The sequence below is a fragment of the Vulpes lagopus genome, chromosome 16, assembly GCF_018345385.1.
Source record: "Vulpes lagopus strain Blue_001 chromosome 16, ASM1834538v1, whole genome shotgun sequence".
NCBI lineage: Eukaryota > Metazoa > Chordata > Mammalia > Carnivora > Canidae > Vulpes > Vulpes lagopus.
In genome coordinates this window covers 49,535,904-49,543,301 of record NC_054839.1, presented here as the reverse complement: position 1 = coordinate 49,543,301, position 7,398 = coordinate 49,535,904, and positions in this window count along the sequence as shown.

Sequence of the window (7,398 nt, the reverse complement as noted above, 5' to 3'; positions counted from 1 at the left end):
TGAATAATCCCTAAATGTTCTCAGTGAACAGGTTGGATGATTTTATATTCATAGGGATGTGATGAAGATTTAGATTATCTTTCCTTTTAAAATTATTTTACTTCAGTAGCCTTCATACCACTGGAGTAGAAAACAATCATCAAAACATCGTTGGCACTCATGCCATTCAATATACTGGAAAAGAGTTTCTGTCAAAGCAATATGTGGCACAAGGTTGGTGCTTTTCCTTATGGTGAATATAACACGAAACCCTGATGATGTGTTCTGTTAGGAAAGTGAAACTGCCAACAGCAGATCAATACTGGGAATGGATATCAGTGCTGAAGTATTCACTAATGGCTTTTGTAGGTCTCATGGCAGTTGAAGGAGAGCAAATTGTGTCTTAATAAGACTTACAGGTCGGTAATGACAGGGAAATATAGAACATAATGTAGAGAGTCTCCAAGTCATTTTTATCATTTTTATCATGGAACTCAGTCACTAAAATTTCATAGGATTGATGCTTTCTTAGAGTCTAACAAATCTTGTTTAATGTCCACTATGTCACCACATGAAAAGATGAAAACTGATTATAATAATTTAATTGTTTTAAAATTTGATTTGGCAATAAAGTCTCTGTAATGCACAACTCCAGGGAACACCTCCACACTAGAGTACATATAAGTGCTATCCATTATGAAACTAAGGGCAAGTTTTCGAGACCTCCATATATTCTCTCCAACTATCAGTGTCCTTAGATAAACATGTTTGGCTGCAGGATTAAGGAGCCTCAATTACATGCTGCTTATATGTGATTTGGATCCAATTTCATAAAAAAACGAGTGCAAAGCTGGTAACACACCCTCACAATCATCAGAGACCAACATTTTTTTCATCTTACTGTTTTGCCTTCCCTAACATATGACATTGACGTTCTGATCCAAGGTAGCTGCTCAAGCTTCAGACTCTTGACCACATTCCAGCAAGCAGGAAGAAAAAATTTGGAGAACCTCTCGCTTTTCTTTTTAACAACATTTTCCAGATATTGTATATAATATTTCTACTTAAATCTCATCAGCAAAAACTTAACCACAAGACCACATAGGTTGCAACTGAAACTGGGAAATGTTCTCGTTATTCTGGTTGCCCATCCAGGATGTACCTGTGTAAATATTTCCAGTATTAGTAAATTTTAAGACACTTAAAAATACTAAAATATGCTTTGCACATAGTGTACAGTCAAAAATTATAGCAGATATTTATTTTATTGCAGTCATTACATTTTAGGTCATAGTTATGGTATTCATTTTCTAGTACTTTTATAACAAATTATCACAAATTTAGTGGATCAAATATGGATCAAAATAACACAAAGCTTCTGTAGATCTGATTCCTCGATTTATGGTCTCTTCATTTTCAAAGCTGCAATAACAGGCTGAATCCTTATCACTTTCACCTTTACTTCTGCCTCCTTCTTAACCTTTTAAGGTCTCTTGCAATTACATTCAGCCCACAGGGATAATTCAGGAGAAAGTTCTTTTTTAAAGATCTGTGTGAGTCATATCAGATAAACTATCTTAATCTATCTGCAAATGTAACTCCACTTCCCATGTTGCAGGGATGCACAAGTTTCAGGAATTAGAACATGGACATCATTGGGGGACAATATTTAGTTTATTGCAGTTCTATAAATTTCTCAGTTTTCACATTTTAGAAGTTGAATATATTTTAATCTCAATATATTGCTAAAATACTAAGTGACTGATTAGGAAGAAACCTGGTCATGTTATAGAAATAAGTGACGGAGATAAAACCACCTCACATTCACTTAATCCCAGATTCCATCATGGTTATTATGTTCTGTCTCACTAATTTGGGACAGAAGGATTAGACAAGATTGTCATGGGCAAATAGAAATTTGTCCTACTAATGTAGGTAAGACATTAGGGTTCAAAGCCAATGGCCAAGAAAGAATTCTTGAGACCTCTTTGATGCAAAAAGTGGTTTTATTAAAGCATGGGGACAGGACCTTTTCTAAAGGAATTTTTATAATTCAAATAGGTTTATAGGATCCTGGAGCCAGGAGTTGGGCTACGATTGCCTTTTGCCCTTAGCAAGTTATTAACATTGAGGTAGTTGAGTCCCTAGAAGACTGTCATTCTGCCTGTTTCAAGGACTTGTAAATGGGCTGTGGATAATCAGGAAATTTAATAATTTCTCTTTTGCTTTTGTTTCCCACATCACTACCACCTTTCTAGGCCTTGTCACATTTAGAATACACACAGATTAGATTACTTTTTTTTTTTTTAATGAAGACAAAATATTTCAGTACATTCATCTTCCCTATGTAGCAGAATCTGATTGCCAAAAATCACTTAAGGTAAGTGTTTTAGTCAGGTTGTCCAGTAATAAAGAACCAATAGTTGGGGGAGTAAAAACTTGACTTACATGGTCATGAAGATTGACAAATTTGAAAATAGCAGGGCAGGCTGTCAAGAGTTAACGCTGCAGTGTTGAGTCTGAAGGGTTTCTGGAGACAGAATTTCTTCCTCTTTAAGGAACCACAGTCTTTTCTCTTAAGGAGTTAAACTGATCCCATGAGGTCCACCTACATTATGCAGCATAATCTCCTCAAAGTTGATGATTTAAATGTTAATCATCTTTAAAAACTCTTCACAGGACAATGGACTGCTGTTTGACCAAAACCTGTGTATTATAACCTAATTTGATCCATAATATTAATCATCACAGTAAGGGATATTAGGGTATAAAAATGAGTATGCTCATCATAGCACAGAATGATGGAGGCGCCAGAAGTAGATCCAACATGTCCCTCATGGTATAAAGAAATTTTAAAGTATAAAATCTCTGTTACTAAGAACTTTTATTTTCCAAAGGACAGCCATGAGGGGATAAATAGTTCTTACCAAAAATGCATCTATTCCCTCAGTCATCTAACAGACAATTAAGTTGTCATCCAGAAACTAGGTATATTCTGTAGGTGGTACACAAAAATGAATAATGAGACAAAATGCCTGCTTGCATGGAGCTTACTTTCTAGTAATGCAGTGAGACAATTCACTTCCAGGTTTATCCATCCGAGAGCAAACCTCCAGGATTCAGACATATTCAGATTCATTTCAGCCTTCCTCTCAGTCACACTCCAGGGTATTACTCTAACAGGATCTAAAGCTCCATGTTTTAATGACAGCTCAAGCAATTAACAACTCCTAAAGGGAATTTAAATGTAAACGGCTTATGCAAAGTAAGATCCCTGAAGGGGACTTTAAGCATCTAACCCCTAAGGAACAACTGATGTGAGCAAGTACCAGTAGAAGTAGTTTACCCTTAATAAATATTTATTCAAACTAATCCCCTCAAGATTTTCTAAAGTCTGGTTACCATACTAGGCACTAACACTCACAGGCTCACACGCGTATATACACATAAATGGATATCTTAGATTCTCTTCAAATAAAATGGGAAGAACAGTATGAAAAATAAGCAAACACTTAGAACTTCAACTCCTGGCCTATTAAAAACATGCATAACAAGGTAGTCCTCCAAATTTACTTTTAAATGGTTAAGTGTAGATTTTTAAACACACACACGCACACACGTTTTTTTACCTTACACATACCACGCAGAGTATTCTCCTTTCCAAAGTATAAATTTGACTTGATCAGTAAGTGCTCAATCCTTGCTTCAGTTCATTGGAAGTTTGGATAAAAACTAGATAAAAGCATTAATTCATCCCAAGTGTTGTATGGGATTTAACATCCAAATGTGAATTGATAATGTGATGTGATTATGCAGGTGTTAGAAAATAAAATTGGTGGTGGCTATCCCTTAGTTTTTGTTTTGTTTTGTTTTTAAGATTTTTTTTTTTTATTTGTTCATGAGAGACACACAGAGAGAGGCAGAGGGAGGAGCAGGCTCCCTGTGGGGAGCCTGTTGCAGGACTTGATCACAAGACCTCAGGGATCACACCCTGAGCTAAAGGCAGATGTTCAACCACTGAGCCACCCACGTGACCTTCATTAGTTTTTTTTTTTTTTTTTTCCAAAATGGAAATGGAAGATAGAAGATTGAAGAGACACACAGACTCAAAGGGAGAAATTAAGCACAGATAGGACTTCTACAAAGAATGTATTTTCAATTTGATATTTGAGTATAGAATTGGAATAAATCCTGAGAGTTCATTTCATTTATACATTTTGTATACATGAAATAACATCATAATGAACAAAAATTGGCCCTTAGAAAATCATTAACTTTAATTTGGTATTAGAAATATAAAAGACTAAAAAGCAATTGTATTAGAATTAACAGCTACAATTCAAAAATGCTTATTAAATCATTAATTTTCACAAGGCAATCTATCAATTTGAAAGATAATAGCACTGGATTGCTATTTGTTGAATGCCTAATCAGAAAAACTTGAGTTTTCATATTTTATTAATTTTAACTTTGAATGTTTTTAATTATTGTCCCCATTTTAGAAGAACACATATGGAAATTCAAAGATAAGAGATCATACACGTTGGTACTAATAGAAACCAAGATTATTCTCCGAAGTCTGCACTTCACACAATATCAAAATTTATGGAACATATTGGTATATAGTCTCCTACCTATAGAGAATAGGACTTGAACTAAATAATGAATATGGGAATCCTTCCATATATAGGGCCCTTGAGCAGATATAATAAAAACCAAATTGCTTGAGTTGGTTATGTTTAAGAGTTTTTAAAAGAGGTTTAAATATTATTTTCATCATTTCTAGAATATCTTTATTCTCTGGGTTCCAATTCTCTGCATTGCCACAGCAATACCCACCTTATTCTAGTAACCTTTGGAAAAACACCATATAAAATGTTGCTATTCCATTCTTCTCCTATGACTTTTTTTGCCCTGTGACTTCCAAAAGCACAATCTGAAATAATGGACACTGATCAGAAATCACTAGAAGGTCAGATATCACTCTAAATACCTATTTCTTTTTTTTAGGAATATACTCGTTTAAGAGATACATTTAGAAGGCAATACTCCTAATTTGAGGATTAAGCTAGGAGAATGTAACCAGAGGAAAAGTAGAAAGGATTTTCCTTTCCTCTTAACCATAGAAACACAAGTACCTGTTTCACCCTTGTACTGGACATGTTTGTAGTTATCACATGAAGAATTAATTCTTGGGGCTTGGGGGTGGCTCACTTGGTTAAGGATCCAACTATTGGTTTCAGCTCAGGTCAGTATCTCAGGATGATGAAGCCCCATGTTGGTCTCTACACTCAGTATGGAGTTTGCTTGAGAGTCTCTCTCTCTCTCTCTCTCTCTCTCTCTCTCTCTTTCTCAAATAAATAAATAAAATCTTTTAAAAAAAAGAGACAGAATCAATTCTTGTTGAGTTTAGCTGCTGAGGGAGAGGGCAGGGCCTAATAATAGATTTATAAAAGTGTTTAAAGTTGTCCTTCAATTAGCAAATTCTTGAGTTCTAATGTAGTTATGTCGTCTATTAGGTTTTTAATTTTTTTTCAAGATTTTTTTTTTAATTTTATTTATTTATTCATGAGAGACACAGACAGAGGGAGAAGCAGGATCCTCACAGGGAACCTGATGTGGGACTCGATCCCAGGACCAGGATCATGCCCTGAACCAAAAGCAGACGCTCAACTGCTGAGCCACCCAGGCGTCCCTTTTTTCAAGATTTTATTTATTTATTCATGAGAGACACAGACAGAGAGAGAGAGACAGAGACACAGGCAGAAGCAAGCTCCTTGCAGAGAGTCTAATGTGGGACTCTGTCCCAGATCCCAGGATCATGCCCTGAGCCGAAGGCAGACGCTCAACCACTGAGCCACCCAGGCGTTCTTGTAATCATTAGGTTTCAAGCCAGCCTTCCCTTTTAGTCTCTTGCCATTTTAACATTATTCAGTATATATTCAATTCTCTGCACCTTACAAATTATTATTTATGTGCTCATGTATATAAGCATGTGCATATGTCTATATGTGTGTACATGCATGCATATATCTGTGTGCATATACACAACCACACAAGTATGCACTTGCAACATATTACATATGATTGTATGTTTATACATGCATGTGTATGTGTATATATATATATACATACATTTTCTTAATTATTAAGAATGTCTTAGATGCTTGTAATAATAAAAGTACAGCACATTTTCTTTAAGATTTTATTTGTTCGAGAGACAGAGAGAGAGAGAGCATGCACAGGTGGAGGACAAAGAGGGAGAAGCAGACTCCCTGCTGAGCAGGGAGCCAGACACAGGGCTCAATGTCAGGACCCAGGGATCATGACCGGAGCCAAGATGCTTAACCGAGTGAGCCACTTAGAAACCCCCAAAGTGTGGCACATTTATAATATTGAAATGATGTCACCTAATTCTCTAAATTTCCTATGTTGTTTTAAGAATAACTTTTCCTTAGTTAAAATAACCAATTTTGTTTTAGTTTACTGGAAGCAGTCATGTGTTAATGAAAAATGTGTTAGGATGAGGACTTCCATCAGTCTATTACAATTTGGCCTAATTTGGCAACCTCATTTAGGTAATCTGGTCAGTGACCTAGAATATAATTTTATCATCATACTTATATGATATGTAGTTCAAAAATTCCAGTAACTTAATTCTGTACTATACTATATTTTTACAATTGTACATTATATACTTCATTTATTTTCTTGGTAGGTTTCTCCATTTATTCTAACCTTTCTCAAAGGCTTTTAATATCTGTACTAAAGTTAGTTTTCAATTAAGGAAGACTGACATCTAATTTATTAAATAAAATTTTATTTCTTCTCCTCCCACTCTGCTCTCCCTAAAACATGTGGGCTCCTCATCAATCAGATGAATGCATCAACTTTCTACTTGGCTATAAGATAGATAAGACTTTCAAGTGAGTTTCATATGATCCTTTCAAAAAGTTTCGTTATCCTTTCAAGAAGTTCCACAAAACACCTAGAAAATCATGCCTTCTCAGCTCTATTTCTTGAAGTATAGATATTGTATAATGTCGATTGCTATTGATTAAAAAAAGAAGAAGAAACAAAATCCAGACACTTCCAATTTATTTTTTTAAAGAACTCTTAAAAGGAGAATGAAATAAGATAAAGTATGTGCATTTTTTACCAGTATTTCACATGTGTGAAAGATCTATAATTCACAAACGCCACAATTTTAAGTGAGTTATATGCAGGTGCATTCCATGATTGAAGTAAGGCAGAAAGCTCTCCGCATTGTGAAAGGATTTATTTTTGTCCTCTACACTTTAACTCTGTTTCAATTCATTTTCAACTATATTTTCCTGGAGTTATTTACTTATTGATTTGGACTGAGTGTTTTGTTGGCAGGATGAACTGTACGAGGAAAGAGAATTCATACACTGTACC